The 19683-nt window shown below is 41.1% G+C and overlaps 1 protein-coding gene and 1 long non-coding RNA gene across 12 annotated transcripts in view; one reads left to right on the top strand and one right to left on the bottom strand.

Annotated features, from left to right (window-relative positions):
- The window catches only part of AMMECR1 (AMMECR nuclear protein 1), a 152697-nt gene that overhangs the window by 29028 nt on the left and 103986 nt on the right, over positions 1-19683 (bottom strand). The gene's annotated exons all lie outside the window — the stretch shown is intronic.
- LOC135973539 (uncharacterized) overlaps positions 13948-19683 on the top strand; it is an 87128-nt gene continuing 81392 nt past the window's right edge. The window contains exon 1 of the long non-coding RNA XR_010590434.1: positions 13948-14659. This is a non-coding gene — a long non-coding RNA (uncharacterized LOC135973539). The remainder of the gene's footprint in view (positions 14660-19683) is intronic.

Below are 19683 nucleotides of genomic sequence, written 5' to 3'. Positions count from 1 at the left end.
ACAAGAACATGAGTAGAGCCAGACTTCTTCACATAAATACTGCTTATGTTGTAATCTCTGTATAATTATGTATTCTTCATCTATGGTTGAGAACCACTGCAATAACGTGTGTTTAACCTGATGTTGGTTATAAGTTACTGCTTCAAGGCTTAAACTGCTATTTTTCAGTGTCACTTAACAGAACAATTCTCAACAGCAATAGGTTAATGAAATATTTTTGTTGATCAAATAACTTTGCATTACTTAGTGCTGTGCCTTTCCATCTCTAGAAGGGCAATGTTGTAATTATAAGTGTGATAATTACTGAATAATAAAGAAATATGCTAAGCGAACAGATATACAATCCAGACACTTTCCTGCACCTCTTAAAAATCATACAGTAAGAAAAATTATGTTCTGAAAATCTCAATTTGATATTACTGATTTCTAATTTTAAAAATCAAGATGGTAGGCCACAAAAATCTATTGCCAACCTAAACCTGGCCTATATTAAAAATCATAGCTCAGTTTTTCTGACATATGCAGGTTTGTGATTTATTACTAACTAACAATGCGTACATTATTCTCACCACTTTAACATTCCCTTTTTTCCCCACACACACTGTGCCACTGGTGTAAAAATACACTGGTCGAATACACTGCCATCTGTAAGTCTGAGAGACTTAAGTCATCCTGGTGTTTTGGGTCAGGTAAGTGATTAAGTCAAAATATTAAGGCATGAGTCCGATTTTTTAAAATTAAATTGATAGTCTTGTTTTTTCCTTTAGTCAGAAAGATTATGTTTAATTAAGATTCCTTGTTACTTTTGTGAATATGCTTTGATTATTATATTGCATTAATATGTTTGGAACTGTTCACTTTTTTATTTTAAAATTCATTGCTGAATTTCACTGCATATTATTTTTGGGACGTTTCCCCCATCCCACAGGAAAAGATACTGCTAAAGATTATGGCAATTCATTATTAGATTTCTAGTTTCTCAGTAACATAATGTGCTTATACAGTATTAATAGCTTATTGAGTTCTACTGATGAAAAGAGATGGGTATTATTAAATCTAAACCAAAAATTCCAATTCTCTCAGGACCGACCTGTACAGACGACTGTTATTAGAAAACAATCTTCTAGGTACTGTGTATGCTCCGATCCACCTTTCTTAATTTGTGCAGTAATTTTGTCATGTAAAACGCATTCCGTACCAGCTGAATTTGATACCTTCAGGAACCAATAAGTTGTGCAAGAGAACCTACGTAATCACATGGTCTTATTTTTGTAACCTTCACTTTCCCTCTCCTTTTCCACCTTTTATTTCATACATCATATTTGCTTGTTACATCTTGCTTCAAATTAAAGACTAAACTCATTGGGGCAAGGAATATCTCACTATATGTGAAATCATGGGCCCAGTGAAGTTAGTGGTCCCAGGTATAAATTCTCAGCTGGTGCAGACTGTCAAAGCTCCAATGACTTCAACAATTTTACACTAGTTGAGGATCTGCCCCTTTGACTTTAATGAGGCCAGAAGTCATCCTATATGTTTAATGCAGAAGTCACCACAATAACACCTCAGTTCTAACTGCGGTTATTGTGTGGTTATGTGTTACTTCAATAGTAAATAAGTAACATTCTGAGAGATAATATGAAATCATAACAACGTTGAGTAATGCCCGAGAACTGAGATATGAACCCTAGTACGAACATGCAGCAACACAATAAGATGAAAGTCAAGTGCACAATAATAAAAATGAAAATGTACGGCCACCTCAATTTGAAGCCTGTGGCAGGTAAAAGCCCTTTGATGTTATTTTCATACTTGGCAGCTGACTGAAGGTTTTAAAATTTTAGGAAAATAAGCATTAATTGTAATTTGTATAGTATATCATTAATGTGCACCTTCACTGTACACTCTTGTAACTGCCCAGTTATATCATTATCACAAAATTACACAATATTATGGAAGTGCTGGTAACAATTCTATAGTTAACAATGAGTCAGAAGTTTTCAGTGTAATAGAAGCTTTAAACCTTTATTTTGTAAGTCAGTTGAAGTGCCAGTAAGTGAAATACAGAAAGTAAACTAAGTACGATTTAATATTTTCATGATGGTCTGATGAAAAATGGATTGATACAGACAATAAGAGTTCCAAAGTAACTCCTATTCAAAAATTTGTCATTGATTGTCTGATCTTTACTAAAACACCATTTGCAAGGAAACTAAAACATCTGGGAGCTGTGCTTTGCTCCTCATGCTCATTAATATGGTGTTAATTATAAATAAGTAGTGCTTGTTTGGATCATGATGATTAACTTTGTTTTCATTACTGAAAAGAAAAACACCAACCCAAACTGCCATATTTAGCAGCTACAAAGTAATATAGCCACTTGGGTAAAAATGGGGGACAGGAGAATAGACATCAAATTCCCTTTCTGAGCATGCTTTCTGTAAATATAAGTGATATGAAACTAAGTACCCACTTGGGCCCCACACCTGTAATAATTTACACCTAGGTGCAAAAAGATAAATCAGACTTTAAAAATCTGACCACTTGTGTCAACACATACACATATGGGAGCACATGAGCTAAGTGAACAATTCAATTCTATAGAAAGCAGAACGTCAACATTTTGAACAACCTACATACATTTTAAATCACAATTTATAATATTTTATATCATAAGCTGTTATAAGGTCATGAAATGCCAAAAACCTATTCTACTGTAACATCTTCACAAGTTGCTCTGCCTGTGCTGAAAAGAAGGCAAAGTACCACAAGAAATCAGAGAGGCCAACATCATCACTCTCTATAAAAACAAGGTTGACAGGAGCAACTGTAACAAATATCGTGGCATTTCCCTTCTTAGTATTATGGGAAGCATCTTTGCCTTGAGTTGTCCTGAACAGACTTCAGACCTTTGCAGACAGAATCTATCCAGAATCACAGTGCAGCTTCAGAGCTGAAAGGTCTACCATCGACATGATCTTCTCGCTGAGACAACAAGAGAAATGCAGAGAACAAAAAAAAGCTCCTTTACATAGCCTTCGTCGATCTCAGAAAGGCTTTTGACCTTGTCAGTAGAAGTGGACTATTTGCGCTTCTAGAAAAGATTGAATGTCCCCCCCCAAACTCTTAAGCATGATTTCGATCATTCCATGAAAACACGTATGGCCCAGTTCAATACGATGGCTCAGTCTCTGAGGCTTTCCAGATTCGTAGCAGAGTTAAGCCAGGCTGTGTACTTGGCCCAACCCTGTTTGGGATCTTCTTCTCCCTGCTGTTGAAACAAGCTTTTGGTTCCTCAACTGAGGGAATCTACTTGCACACTAGAGCTGATGGAAAGCTGTTCAATCTTGTAAGATTCAGGAGGCCCCGATCCAATACCTCCTCTTCGCTGATGACGCAGCAGTGACAACCCACACAGAAGCCTATCTACAAAACCTCCTGGACAGTTTTTCCAAAGCCTGCCAAGACTTCGGCTTACTATAAGCCTAAAAAAGATGAACATAATGTGCCCAGGAGTTGAGGAAGCACCCTCTATCAAGATCAACAACTATGAACTTGAAGTGGTGAACGAGTTCACATACCTCGGGTCCTCTATCGCAGTCAACCTCTCACTTGAAACAGAACTCAACATCTGCATTGAAAAAACTGCCATAACAATATCTAGACTGAGCAAGAGGGTATGGCAAAACAACAAACTGACAGAACACACAAAGATCTGTGTGTATTGTGCATGTGTTATCAGCACACTTTTGTATGGGAGCGAGCCATGGACCTTATATTCTCATCAGGAAAAGAGGCTCAACAGCTTTCATGAGTTGCCTTGGTCGAATCTTCGGTCAAGATACAACTTTCTCCCATTCAAGTTACAGTTCAATCCTACAGATATAGCACACATGAAAACTGCAACTGACATGAAATTGCACATTACACACACTTGCTTCTTGAAGGGTGAGAGTAACAAACAAGTTTTACAACTTTTCTGTTAAATTTCGATTAATGACAGCTTGACTAGAGGTAGTGAGGAAAATATCAAGTTGGAAAAACAAGGTGGAATACAAAGGAATTACTGAGGAAAAAAAAACTGATTAAAAAAAAATATTTGCCAATCAACTGCTCCTTACTTCCTCAATCCCCAGAGCTCATTCACATCCATTAATGCTGACCAAGGAAAGGCATGCTGTACCAAATAGCTGAAAAGAAGTAATGCCAAACAAGGGGGCTTCAAGTTGCTCAAACTCATTTAAGAGATGGCAATGTTTCAGCAAGAAGTCTGCTGCTCTTGAAATTAAAAGTTTTAATGGAATACATAAGCAATACCAAATCATAGTGCAATGTGATGAATGCATAATTTATGGAGCAAGAAAAGAGTATTGCAACTCAAATATACTTAAAGCACATTTATGCAAGTTTGGGTGTCCTACTGAGGGTAGATCAAGTCACTATCAATCAAGAAAAAACAAAGCATTACTGTCAGTTTTCCTTCATACAAGACATGCTACACAAGTCTCAGCTTTTCACAAATAAAATTCAAAATGGTCTATAAATTCTCTAATGCACTTTTCTGACTTTGGTTTATACTAGATTCTGGAGCACACTTCACATTTGGGATATGGAGAGGCACAAAAAACATAACTGTTGACAGCAGCTGAAGGGTACTCAAAGGGGGAGGAGAGGGAATGAAAAAAAAATCACAGAAATGGGAAAGAGAAAAAGGACGTGTTTAGGGTAGTCCAAGAATAACTAACAGGAAATTTAGCAAAGAAAAATTAAGCTGATATCAGTAATATTTCTTAATACTGAGTATTATTTTTAATTAATTAATTATTGGATTGTAAAATCTCCCCCAAGGAAAGCTGCTGCACCACTTGGATAATTTGTCAGATGGATAAAGCAAACTGCAATACTAAAGTATTTTCCATCTGTAATTTCTATGGTAAGATTGGTATGACTTTATGAAGGAACACATACTAGAATATGGAAATGCTAAAAACATCACTTACCTGACTGAAATCAAAACTTCAATCTTCCACACGATAGCACCTAACCCTGGAATCCAACCTCTAAGTTACAACTCATGAGTCTCAAGGCAAAAAGCATTCAAATAAGTCATTTTGGTGCATGTGCTTGCTTTGGAACAATGGATATGTCCAGTTGTAATTGGATTGCAATTTTGTTAATGACAAATATTTAATCAGTCACAAGTGACAGGCAGTGCATTTCTGGTTAGTTAGTGCATGTTTTGTGAGGTGTTCTGAGATACGAGGCTGAACGGCACATGGAGATAGCCCAAAGAAGTAAAATACACACTATAAATGCACAATTTGGAGTGTGTTATTGATAGTTGGAAAGATTAAAATGAAGGAATTGCTGATAAAGGGGAAAGCCCACTCCTGTAATGATAAATCAAGGTTAAGTGACTTCCCAAAGCACACAACTGATCAGTGGTAGAGGAGGGAACAGAATCCAGGTGTACAGATTCCCAGTGCTCTACAAGTCTCTCTCCTAGACTAGACTGCCTACGATTGCCAGCCCTCTAACTCTAGACATTCTATAAAAGATACAATTGTACCTGCCATAAAAAGGCTAACTTGGTGGTAGGGAGTGAAAAATAAGATATTTTACAACAACCAGGATATTATCTTAAATTATCTAAAATAAGTCCCTTTCACCTCCCAACAAAGTAAAACTCAACGTAATAACTTCAATTCTTATTGTCAAGGAGCCTTAGTCAGATTTGACTTCACAAATTTGTTTGTAGCTTACTACAAAAGCATTTCTAAGGTAGCGTGTTTTAAGCTATTATATGTGAGAAGGAAAGTAATCATAATAACTTGAGCGTAAAATAAATGGAATTTAGACTAGGCAGCTAATTAGAGAGTCTTCTTTCAATTTATGAAATAAAACTTTAAACTGATTATTATGTCATGGTTTTCATAACTGTTGATAGTAACGGGAATCACAAATTCAGGTTTTGCCAGTTAATCTTGATAGTAAAACCAATCTTTCCTAGGGTTTAATGGATTCAGCAAACAGAAACAAGAGAAGAAAAAACCCTGAGAGTTAGATCCCAGCATACAAGATCTTTGGTTATGTCTACACAGCAAATAACCAAAAAGCCAACAACCCAGTGAATCTCAGAGCCTAGGTCTACAGACCCAGCTTGCAGGGCCTGTGCTACAGTGCTAAAAATAGCTGTGTAGACGCTCAGGCGCTGAAGCGTGGGGAACAGGGTGGGTCTATTTTCAGCACTGTGGCACAAGTCCGGGTCTTGCTGCTGCAAGGGTGTTTTTTTCCTGCCATGTAAACCTACCCTTAAAGAACATCCAAGTAAGGTCATGTCTATATGTACAGTGCTGCATCAGCACAGCTGTGCCGATACAGTGAGCCGCTGCAGAGCGTCTGGTGAAGATGCTCTATGCCTGGCAACGGGAGCGCTCTTCCATTGGCATAAAAAACCCACCTCAGTGAGCAGCAGAAGCTATGTCGGTGGGAGCACTTCTCCCGCCGACATCGCGCTATGCACATGAGCACTTATGTCAGTAGAACTTCTATTGTTCAGGGGGTGGAATATTCACATCCCCGAGTGACAAGTTTTGCCAGCATATGCGGTACTGTGGATATAGCCCAAGTCAGATACTGAGAGAAGTATTCAAATTACTTAATAACAAACAAGGCAATTATAGGGTCCTAAGGTTTGTATGCGTTATATACAGTTGACAGTAGGTCAAAAAAATATTTGCTCATTCACAAAAATCTCTCTGCAGAAGGTTGAAACAACCACCCATTATAGAAAATTAATGTCTGTTACAAGAATTGGGATCCAACAACATTGGCAGGCAACTGTATTTTCTTATTGAAATAGAATTCATTTGGAAAGGTTTTCTCTACATCTGTATTTATCACATTTTAATGTAAGCATTACTTAAGGAAAGTAAACAATTTTTAAAGGCAAACAACTAAGAAAAAAAGAATTAGGATACCTCGTACAGCAATATTTGAATATGGATCATAAGTACATGCAAATACCTAGCATGGAGAATGTCTTTCACTTCAGTACAGATATGTCTACAACAGTTCACACTTCCACGCCCCATATGCCATTATTTACATATAAATGGATGCCATTACATGCAAAACATTTGAAGTTCTATAAAAGCTGCTAGAGTAAAGATCACTTGAACAACTAATGTGCTGCTAATACAACTAAAATGTTCTAATTTATTGGTGCTTTCTAAACACATTGTGCTTTTTATGCTCCAGGCTCATTACCCGCTTCTCCCTCACAACCAAAAGTGGGATCAGAGAATTAAAAAAAAGCAGATTCTCATCTAGTTACACATGGGCAGTGGGAGAACCCCGAGCTTGGGGAAGCTAGCCCCTCCCCTTCTGTGCCCAGCCCCCACTGTGGCCCCTCCCCTCCCCTCCCCGCCCAGCCTGCCAGGCAGTGCAGCCCCAGCATCCCCGGCCCCGGAGCGCCAAAGAGCAACCTGGGAAAGGATACACCGCAATGTTGCCAATCTGGCATTTTTGCAACCATTAAAAGTTTACTAAAACTGCTGACTGATATCTAAACCAAATATGTCCTTCAGAACACACCTGCAACATGTATGGATGAACTTGATATTACCTAACGTTCCATTAATTTCAACAGAATATCAATAAAGGAGTAGGAAGAGGAAAAGTACAGCAGAATTTTTTAAAGAAGCTGATGGTAATGTTTAGAATAATCAGTGTTCAGGTCAGGAAAGCAGACACGGGCTGCTGATGGCAGAACAAAAGAGGCACTACAGATGAGGCAAGAAAACCATTGATACCAAAAGGCTGCATGAAGGTGAGACCTCAGGACACAAAAAAGCATGGGATGAACCAGCTAATATGGTCCGTTAAGCCAGGTATCAGAATTGTATAAGATGACACGACACATTTTATATAATGTCACAGATCTTATTAAATTATATTTACGTAGCAAGTTATTTTTTAAAAATTGTATTAACTAGAAGCTAATCTCTCTGCATTAAAGAAAGCCAGTTTCTCCCCTTTACTCATAATTAAATTTACATACAGTAGTACTTTCAAAGCAAGTTAAAACATTAAGTTTCAGCAGCACTGTTGAGGAGACATCATATTTTCAGCACCCAAAAGCATGCGCGCAGCATTTCATACTACAAAGATTGACACAGTACCTATCCCAAACATTTATAACAGAACTTTAGATGTCATAAATAGGGGTAAAAACATATGAGAATTACAGCAATGAGATCACATATTACTCAGATGTAGGCATATGAATATCCTGGTGATTCAATTAAAAGGCTTCTTTCAAAAAGATATATTGATGACTCACTTGTGAGCATCAATGAAACACCAAATATTAAGAAAGAATCTGAATAAGGACAGGGAAGGCATTCAGTATTTATACGTGGCATAGACAGAGGCATGAAGAGGTTTGTAGAGAATTGTACAAACTGGACATTGAGGCTAGCATCTCTAGAAGATATTTAAATAGGCTATGTAGCCATGAGTAGAGAATTATGTAGGTTATTGGAAATTAGGTCAAGAAATTTAAATATAATTCAGTGGAAGGAGAGGCAGTGGAGACATTCAAAGATGAGGGACAATACAAGTATTATTCTACTTTTGCAGATAAGATAAATGAAGCACAGAGAGGTTAGTGACTCATGCAATTTAAGTGGTTTGCATACAATGAGTCAGTGATAGAATCAAGAATAAAACTCATGTCAGGACTTCCAAAACCTATTCTTTAATTCTATTACACCCATTCTTTTACACTGTATTACTCCTGAGAGAATTCTGAGCCAAAAAAATAAAAATTCCATGCACACAAAAAAATTCTGCATATTTTATTTATCAATAAATAAAGATGGAGGCTCCAGCATGGTAGTGGGGACCACAAGCCACTAGTTGCACAGAGATGGGAGATTGTCCTGAGTCCTTCCCCCCCTCTGGACACGGACTTAGTGATGAGGCTGCACCCAACCCTGACACAGTAGCAAGGGCCAGGCCTGTTCCAGAAACATCCCGAGGCCGTACCCCTCCTGCCACGCATGCCCAGCCCTGGCCCCCCGATCCAAGTATGGGTCAGGCAGGCTCAGCCAGGAAGGATTGAAGTGTGGAGGGGCTTAGTGCGGGGTGAGAAGGTTCTGTGTAGGGCAATCTGGGCGAAGGCAGCTCATTGGGGGGTTCCGGGTGCAGGGGGAATGGGGCTCTGCAGGGGGGATCTGGGTGCAGTTGGTTGGGGCTCAGTGGGGTGGCAGTCCAGGGGGCTCGTCAGGGGGGTCCAGTTGCAAGGGAGGTGGGGCTTGTTGGGGTGGGGGTCAAGCACAGGGGGCTCAATGTGGTGTGATCTGACTGCAGGGTGGTGGTCTGGATACATGAGAGATGGGCAGACAGGGGAGCTACTCCCCATACAGTGACCCTTCCCCCCACAGCTGAGGAGCGATGGGGGGCAGGAAGCAGGAGAGGGGGGGGGTGCAGATCTTCCTGCAACCGGGGGAGGTTTCTGGGGTTGGTCTTAGTTGGCCCCAGCCCCGGCAGCTCCTTGCAGTGGAAGAGGAAGTCCCGTCCTCCCCTGCCCCGAGCCGAGCAAGGACTAGCAATTGAACCTGGCACAGGGTAGGAGCCACAAGCCAGGGCATCCCTAGCCCTACTCCCACCCCAAAATGATGCATCCGCTCTTCTGAGGAGGTGTGCGTGACTGCTCTTGCAGCTGCCCTTTGCTTCCACAACAGAAAGGCATTTTTCTGAGGGTAAGTAAAAAAATCTGCAGGGGACATGAATTCTCCCTCCAGGAGGAACTGGACTTACACTTTTACTGCTGTGCAGAACATAACAGTATGGCTCCCAAAGAATTAATCAAAACAAGACTAATTAATTCAAATGCGATTAATCCAATTTCAGAAAAGGAATTTTCTATAACAAACTGCAGTAATTGATTTTGCTACAATAAGCAGTGTATTAGAATAGGAAATATGGCAAATATAGTAAATTTACAACCAATTATGGTAACTGTTTGGACTCTCACTGTAGCCAGCAATTCATATATACCCAAGAGTGGCTATGAAATATTTGTTAAAGACCCAACTTGGCAAGATAGTTCCCCTTTTCACAAAGAAGATACAATAGACATTTATTGTAAAGGCTCTTTGAAGTCCTAGTGGCTTCATATCGGTCTGAAAGATCTTCTCTGTGCCATACCACCAGAATTGCATTTAGCAGAAATACTCTAGCAGAAGACACCTTGATGTAAAAGAAAGGGGACTACTGGGAAGATATGTTGCTTAAGGGCCCCTGGACCTTGTGCACCAGTTGGTCCAAAACACCTTGAGAATTTATGACTTGTTAGGCACACTGCAAAGCTCACCTATTCTTTTTGGCTTTTGTAGAGTGGGGAGATGCGTGAAGGTAAAGAGTGACAACAGGTGTCATGAGTTTCACAGGTGTGTATTAAGGTTTATTGTTTTTTTCCCATTGTTGGTTGATGTTAATCCCCTCTCCCCCATAGTTTTAACAGAGAGGGAATTAGGACATTCTTGTCACACACGTCATCAATATTTTCTTAATCAGGGCCGGCTCCAGGCACCAGCCCACCAAGCTTGTGCTTGGGGCGGCACCTGGAGGGGGGCGGCGTGGTGCTCCGGCTCCGGCTGCCGGGGAGAGCGGCGCCACGGCCGGGGCTCGCCGCCCTCCCCCCGGCGCTCTGGCCGCCGGGGACAGCGGAGCCGCGGCGGGCTCGCCGCCCTCCCCCCGGCGCTCTGAGATCACCATATGGGCCGTTCTGGCCTTGAAATCTATGCATCTACCAATCTCACATTTGACAATTCTCTCACAATCTTGATTTATTGCCAGCAGAAATTTGCCAACATAAATATGAACTGCAAAGAGTTATTCAGATGTATCATCAAATCACTTGAATGCAAGGAAAAGTATTTATTTACATTGTCTTACTTTCTGGGCAGACTGCAAAATTTCCAGGAAACAAAATAGCTGTGAATGACGTTTCACTTCCTGAACTATCCCTTGCAGTTGTGAGGCAGACAGGGAAAGAACAACACTTGTGTTTCCTGAATGTTGTGTCGTTAACTGGCAGGGCACAGTGGTAATTTTTTAGAATACTCTTGTTGCAATTTGGTTCAGAGATCATGCTGTTAGTGCTAAACCTTCCTGAATTAGTGCAGTGTAGCAGGCAATGTCAACTTCTAGTGTCAGGTGATGGAGACAAAACATCAATTTGGCATTTTTGCTTTTTTAACCAATTTCTCAAATTTCTTAAATAAGGAGTATGCCAGAATGTTTCCTCCAAATCTCATTCACTTGCACAGAAATCCATGTCCTCATTCTTCTGGTAGTTTGAATTCAGCCACCTCATCTTAAATGTCATATTCTTGGTTTCTAGTCAAGCAGATTAATGAACATGACAATATGAAAAAACTATTAATACAAGCAGGTTTGTATCCTATTTAATAATTTTGCAACAAAAAATATGATGGAAGTGATAGTCCCCAGCAATTTGGAAAGGATAAATTGTTCATCTCCCATTGGAATTAATAATTTATGGTATTATATTTTATATAATTAATTAATAATTATTCCAAATGGGAGTAATATAACATACTTCCCTTAAAAACCCACATCCCTCTCTTCAGATTTATCAAGAGGAGACAAGCTCTTTTACATATTGCTCTATTTTTCTTATATGCTTCAAAATGGCTTGTTGTAACATTTACCTTTGAAAGAGAAAAAAATGTATATTAATCTTAAACAACTCGGATGACCTATTAGTCCCCAGTTAAATATACCTTTAATGTTTATACCACATACCTTTAATGTTCACTTAAACAGAGTTCTTTTAAAAAGCAAAAAGTCCAGTTAGATTTGAAAGACTAAATTAAATTTTAATTAAAATATAAAAAATAAGTAATCAAAAATCCAGAAGACAAGAATTCTTTAATATTTAAAAGTCCTTATGGCCGCTTTGCAAGTGATCACAATTTCTTCAAGTTCAGTAACTTTAAATATTGCATCTAATTGTTCATTCATCTTTTTAATCAAGTTATATAAAGTTAGCAAAGTAAATTCTCTATCTCTGGATGGGATGAAAACATCCATGGTGTGAAAGGGATGCAGAAAACCCAGTGGGCACATCCAAATCCAGGCCTCCGTTCCAAAATTGATCCCACTCTTAAAAATTTACCATATGGCTTTTGTTGGCTTTATTGGGGTTGCCAACTTTCTAATCGCACAAAAATGAACACCCTAGCCCCACCCCTTCTCTGAGGCCCTGCCCCTTCCCTGAGGCCCAACCCACTACATTCCCCCTCCCTTGGTGGATTGCTCTCCCCCACTCTCACTCACTTTCACTGGGCTGCGGCAGGGGCTCCGGCTGGGGGTGCAGGCTCTGGGGTGGGGCTGGGGATGAGGGGTTTGGGGTGCAGGAGGAGGCTCCAAGTTTGGCAGGGGCTGATGGCTGGGGCAGGAGGTTGGAGCTTGGAGTTGGGGTGTGGGCTTACCTCGCGTGGCTCCTGATCAGTGGGGGAGAGGGAGGCTGGCTAAGGCAGGCTGCCTGCCTGTCCTGACACCGCGTTGCAACGCTAGTAGGCGGGGGCGTGAGGGGGGACGGGACAGGAGGCTCCGTGCATGCTGCTCTCACCCATAGGCACCGCTCCCCACAGCTCCCATTGGCTGGGAACTGGCCAAAGGAGTGTGCAGCTACCACGAACTGTGCATGCCAAATGACTAATTGTACATACAAAAAAAAAAAAAGGGCTGTGAAATGGGACCACCACTGTTTCTAACTAAATATTTAATTAGCCCCATTGCAATGTTGGTCACTATGGAAATTCTGCGGTAGATCTAGCGGACAAGTACATTCCCAACTTTGTAGGTCTCGTCTGACAATCAAGCAAATAAGTATAATTGGATGTTCTTCACTGAGTTTGACACCAATGGCCCTACACCAAAGGAGAGGAACTGAAAAAATCAAAATAAAAGAATGTCTGTAGAACTCTCTACCAATTTTAAAACAATCCTAGATACAACTGTTACATTGATCTATTTCTATGGGTTTCTCTCTTCTAGCTGCAATTTGCAGTGCTTGTAGTTTAGTTAATCTATGAAAGCAACAAAAGGTGCCTTGCTAACCACTTACACCCTTGATGAATTACTTAGTAAGGATGTGTTGGACTCTAAGCAGCACAACTTTTCTGAATTAAAGCTATCACAAGCTTAATATTGTGTCTTCAGTAGCATACAAATTAGATTGTGAAATCCACTTATAAAACTGACTATGTACAGTACTGTCCCTCTAATAAGAGCTATTATGCATTGTAGTACTAACAAATACATTTTTTTCAGTTAAAACAATGCTATACTGCACTCTTAAAATTGTACATTAATAATTTGCTTGACAATTCAAAAAGCGAAGAATATTGGTTCTTTTATAAATTCACCATCATCCTACAATTTAAAAACATACAGAGAAGGTTATAGGGTTTGTTAGTGTCATTTACAGAGTTTTAGAATTTAGGCTTTCATGTGCAAGGGGAAAGACCATGCACCAAACATTGATCTTACTGGCTGTGCTCAAAGGGGGCAAAAACAACGAGGAGACCTTGTGGCATTTTAGAGACTAACAAATTTATTTGGGCATAAGCTTTTGTGGGATATAGCCCACTTCATAAGATGCATGGAGTGGAAAATACAATAAGCAGGTATAAATATACAGCACATGAAAAGATGGGAGTTGCCTTACCCAAGTGGGGGGGGGTCAGTGCTAAAGAGGCCAATTCAATACCAACTCATGCTGCCTGAAACATAAGTGAAACCAAAATTTTAATATATGGTGCAATCCTGTTCTCACTAAATTCAGTGGTAGGTTTATCTTGGACTTCAGCAGAAGTAGTTAATGCCCCAAGGAAGCCTCTCTGTGATTGGCTATATATCCCACAGTAGAACTAAAAAGGTTAACTGGAGATGGAGAGCTCAATCAAAGCACCTGAAGGCTGGGCCAGGCCCAAACGAAGATAAGGCCCAGCTGTGGAAAGAGCTGGGTGGTGAGCATAAATGGAGGAAAACCCAGGTGAGAAAGACCCTGCAGGCCAAGAAGGGAAGAACCTCATGGGCCTTCTGTAGTTATTAGTGCAGAAGACCAGCCTCAAGGCAGCAGATGTACGCTAAATCCAGGGAGATGCTTTTGGCAAGGGTCTGAAGTGGTCCATGGAGATAGCAGAGAGTTCAAGAGAGCAGGCCCCTTAGGTGCTTGCCACAGGGTTCCTGGACTGGCAGCCAGAGAAGAGGCAGGGCCTGGGTTTCTCTACTGATCCACTTGAAAAGATGGCACACAAACACTGATGAAAGAAGGACACTCTGGGAGCTATTACTCTGCACAAGAGTGAAAGGACAACACTGCAGAGCCTGGGAAGGGATGAAGAGACTGCAGAACAGTGAGCATGGTTGGGGTAATTATTTGAATTTAGTTTATTGGACTTTATTTACCCTGGAAGGCGTGGGATTAACAGTGACCTGGATGGAGAGCTGAATCATGAGAAGAGAGACCACTACAATGCTGGAACAGCTGCCAGCAGGGCATGTTAGAGGAGCAGAGCCTTGAATATATGCCCAGCCACGAGAGGGTGTGCCAGTGGTGAGTTCACTCTTCTACACACACTTTGGAGTTGGTTACCTATCTTTCTTGTATGTAAAATATGTCTTTCTGCCACTAGATGCTACTGTTACAGAGAAGCTTTCTGCAAGGTTACAACCATTGCATATGGCTACAACCATCTGAAAGCCCAACAGCCATTAGTAGAGTGCAATGAATTAGTATTAATTAAATGTGATGATACAGAAGTGGGTGGGCCAGGTAAAATTCAGAAAGTGCCAATTTGAAACACAAAACAATTGAAAGTTGGTTTATAGCTAGGAGTACTGAGTTAATGTTTTTCACAACATTAGATTTTTCAGCTTATAAAGGTTCTGCTAGTGTTAGATTTAAATTCCATCGACACCTGTTTTGGGAGTTTGGGTATTTTCTTCACCACATACCACAAAATAATAATTATGGTTCATTATCTATGCTCTGCAGAAGCAAAGTGAAGGCAGGAAAGGGAAGAAGGTAACAAAAACAAGAGAGATGTACAGTTAAATAGTATTTGGTGGATATACAATTCATGAAATGTCATGGTTATGGTTCAAATTGCATATTTAACAAATGTATTTGATTAAACTAAGTAGATTATATGGTATAATGGCTTCAATTAGAATTGTAAACCTCCATTTTCAGGCTTTTCTGCATAAGAGACACATTTATCTGTCTACATAAGGAATCAATGTGGAGGAAGCTTGCCGGCAGCCTTGCTGAACATGTGAGAGAGAGGATTTTTTTTGTAATAATCACTCTAGAACCTTTCATGACCATTTATATTGTTTTACACTTAATACATTTCTTCCTTAAGAAAATTTCAACAATTTAGTAGATTAGCTGCTTCTTTCATTAAGACTAAGCGTTCTGATAATTGATGGTTGGGCTTGGCGGAATATTTATCTAATTATTAAAAAAGTTCCAGATTTCATTACAAGACCTGAATTCCACACCATACCACAGAGGAGACATCAACTTTTTCTCTCTTTAGCAAAGTATATCTATCACACTGTAGTTATTTACTTCTGCCTTGAGTAATAACAAAAAAGTATATTACTCTGTGACCGACATGGCAATTTCCTGCAATATCTTTGGGAGATCTTGTTAAGTTTGTGTATCATTGTGGGCTAGGGACTGTATGTAATTCCATAGAGGAGGACGTCCACAGCTCCTCCGGAAATTAACAGAGTAGTGCGATTAGGCAAATTCACTCAGGTTGCAACACCTCTGGAGAGGTACTACCACCTGGAGAGGCTTGCATATACTGGTTCCAACTGGATTCTTCAGAGGCCAATAGACACAGAAAAAACTTTTGGATAAATAGCCCAAGTTTAAACCAACTCAGGACCTTCCTTCTGATCCTGTAAACAGACAATAGGACCTTCTGTCCTAGCAAGGGTTGGAAGGGTTTTGGCCTACTGAGACTCCATACGACTGATGGGTGACCTCTGAAACTTATCAGCATGCATATCGTTTATGATTTTTTTCTCCATAATGCTTTCACCTTAAGAATAAACATCCTTGCTTATAAGGAACTATGTGGTAACTTTTAACTGCTGGCAATCACACTGCTTTCTCTTCAAAGGATATGAACAAAGCACAGACAGTTGGCATGCTTAGGCAGTCTGGCTTGGTGGGAATATCACAGTGTAAGCAAGGAAGTGTGCCACCTAGGGGGAAAACCCCCACTCAAGAGGGGGAGAGAGGCAGATCTCTGCCAAAGAAAAGTGACTGCTGAGGAGCCTGGAGCTTAGAATGAGTGCCCTTTGGGGACCATGGAAAGGAAATAAAGGTGCAGATGCCCTGAACTGTAGCACTCTTCTTTTAGGGAAATTTCTCCTTTCCTCTCACTGCTTTTATAAGAGTCTGTCCCTCTTCTATGAGTGTCATGGGAATTGCTTCAAATTTTATTGCTTTCTTCTTGGATATTAACATTAAGAAAAAAATGGTTACTCTTCATATCTTATTACCTAATCTTTACAAATAATGAGTAACAATATCTGAAACAAAGATTAGTTACTATTGCCAGCGGAACTGTCTTAATTTATATTAGTTTGTTTACATAAAAATAGCATCTTGATTTGCTGTTTCTTAACTAGGTTTCAATATGAAAGAAAACAGTAAAATGAAAATCAGGATTTATGATAAGGGACAACTGTCTTACTCCAGCTTCACTGCAGTAACTGTGGCACATATGGGAAATACTCAATTGCACTTTTAATGTGAAACTTCAGAGCTATAACTCAGGCTACGTCTACACTGGCAATTGAATGACACAAAAGTTTTGCCGGGACAAGTGCCAGTGTGAACAGCGCGTTGTTGGCAGGAGCGCTCTCCTGCCAACAAAGCAAACACTGCTCGTTGGGGGTGGAGGTTTTTTGTCGGCAGGAGGGCTGATAAACAGCAGACACTGCATGACTTTTAGCAGCATGGCTGTAGCAACGCATCCGTGTCGCTAAAAGCTGTGTTGCATAAACTAGCCTTAGATCTAGGCTGCCATTATCATATCAAGATAACAATACAATGTTAATTTCTTACGTGCTAGGGCAGTTCACCATGTTTGCACTGGAGATGTAAATCTGTGTGTGGGCATATTGGTTTGAATTTGAGTCCATGGCATCTCCATTTCTTACAAAATGAAATGGGATAAGATCAAACAATCCCTCTGGAATACCACATGTGATACAAACTTAGGACAAGGCACAGTCAGCCCTCAACTCATAGGACTCTATCCCAGTTCGCTCCTGCTGAGTTTCATACATGGTCAAGGATACCTTAATGCACTGTGCTGAAAGTTACTATGTTATGGCTCAAACTGAGCCTCCACTTCATATTTCCTTAAGACCAGTGATAGGGACAATCAATCTTCATCAATTTGTTTCTATGTATGGAGTCAAGGCCAATGTATGCCAAAACTCATTACAGATTAAGCTGTGATTAGCTAGTACCTGTGCCAAGCAATCTGCATAGTATATTTAAACTAGGGAATCCCACACTTTGTTGCCTCTGTAGGCAAGCACATCTTTGCATTCCTTCATTTCTAGCCCTCCAGGCTCTCTGTTAATGGCTAGCATTAACCTGATCTTTGATCTATTGACAGTTAGAGGTGGACAGGCAATAGATCAGGGGTGAGCAAACATTTTGGCCTCAGGGCCACATCGGGTTTGTGTGCCCCTCACCAAACAGCCAGGTGTGGCCCGGCCCCCACCCCCTATCCAACCTCCCCTGCTTCTCGCCTGATGGCCCTCCTGGGACTCCTGCCTCATCCAACCCCCCCCCCCCCCCCCGTTCCCTGACAACCCCTGGAGCCCCCGCCCCTGACTGCCCCCCACTGCCCCATCCAACCCCTCCTCTCATTCCTGACTGCCCTCACCGGGACCCCTGCCCCATCCAATCACCCCTTCTCCCTGACAGCCCCCAGAACCCCTGCCCCCTGCCTCTCCATCCAACTCCCCCCCCCTCCATCCTGACTGCCCCCATTCAACCCCCTGTTCCCCGCCCTCTGACTGCCCCGACCCCTATCCAAACCTCCACCCCCTGACCACCACCCCGAACTCCCTTGCCCTCTATCCAACCCCCCCCTTCTCCCGCCCCCTTACTGTGCTGCCTGGAGCACCAGTGGCTGGCAACGCTACAGCTGTACCACCCAGAGAACTAGGACAGGAAGCCACGCCGCCCGGCTGGAGCCAGCCACACCACAGCACAGAGCACCAGGTCAGGCCGCGGCTCTGCAGCTGCGCTGCCCCAGGAGCTCACAGCCCTGCCGCCCAGAGCATTGCGCCAGTGGTGCAGTGAGCTGAGGCTGCGGGGGAGCAGTGGGGGAGGGGCCAGGGGCTAGCCTCCCGGGCCAGGAGCTCAGGGGCCGGGCAGGAGGGCCGCGAGCTGTAGTTTACCTACTTCTGTAGTAGATGGTGCTAGCTAGATAGCAGGGGCCCCACGTGTCCCCCATTTCCTCCTCCTGGTTTTCCAACTGTCACCAAAATCAGTATGTTTCTGCCCACTGATGCATAACACATTCCCTGAAATTTTGGAATTATGGTGTTCAAAAGTTATCATATTACAGCCAAACAGAAAAATACCATCAAGTTGAATGCAAGCCTGGCAAGATCTGCCAAATGTAAATTTCCACTACAATCCTGTCAATTACAGTTCCTCATAGTTTTACATTCCCTACCCCAAATAAGTCTGTTAGTAGCAGCTAAAAATATTCATGTGCAAATAAGAGGCAGTTTTAAAAAGCAGCGCAGGCAAAAGCTTCGGTTGGACAACATTGTCTTATTGCCTCAATTCTATAACTTAAGTATTCAAACAGGACATATTTAACCCACCTGAATACCAGCGAACTTGAAAATTCACTCACTCAGAGTAAAGATTACTACAGAACATAAAAGTGTAGGGAGAATATGCATGGCCAGGAGACTGAAATGGAAAGCTTGCGCATACTAATAAAATATTTTATATAATATGTTCTTCCCATAAAAATTAAAGGCCAGATTCTTCTCCCTTGGAAGTTAATGGGAGTTTTTGCCATTGACTTCATTCGAGCATGACTTCGCCCAAAAATATGAAGTGATTTATGAAGGGTCTGGTCAGTTCTTACAGTAACTTATCTTTCAACTACTGCACAAATTGTGACATGTACAACTAAAATTTTCTAGCTCAGGAGGTTATACTTCAGGAAACTTTTAGTTAACTTCTCTCAAATCAAAGCACTAAAATTTTGATACTTGCTAAGCAGCTATAAATATTCTGTTTACAGATAATCCGAGATATTTAAAATATAGATGTAATAGCCATTATCTCTCATTCCATAATTCCACCTGCTTTGAAACTCTGTATTTTAAACAACAAATAGGTTTCAGCCACTTTCTAAAAAGCAGAACTCCAAAGGGTCTCCCCCTGAATGTCAGAAATTCATCCCTACTACACACGGGTTTTGTGAAACTGTGCAACAGTCCTTGGTAACCTACATGTTTTCAAAATGTATTTTCACACATTTGTAAACTTTCATAAGCCTGGTAAGAGTT

This window comes from Chrysemys picta, chromosome 9 (genome assembly GCF_011386835.1).
Source record: "Chrysemys picta bellii isolate R12L10 chromosome 9, ASM1138683v2, whole genome shotgun sequence".
NCBI lineage: Eukaryota > Metazoa > Chordata > Testudines > Emydidae > Chrysemys > Chrysemys picta.
Note: the sequence above shows the minus strand (reverse complement) of the source record. Positions and strands in the feature narration are given on the sequence as shown.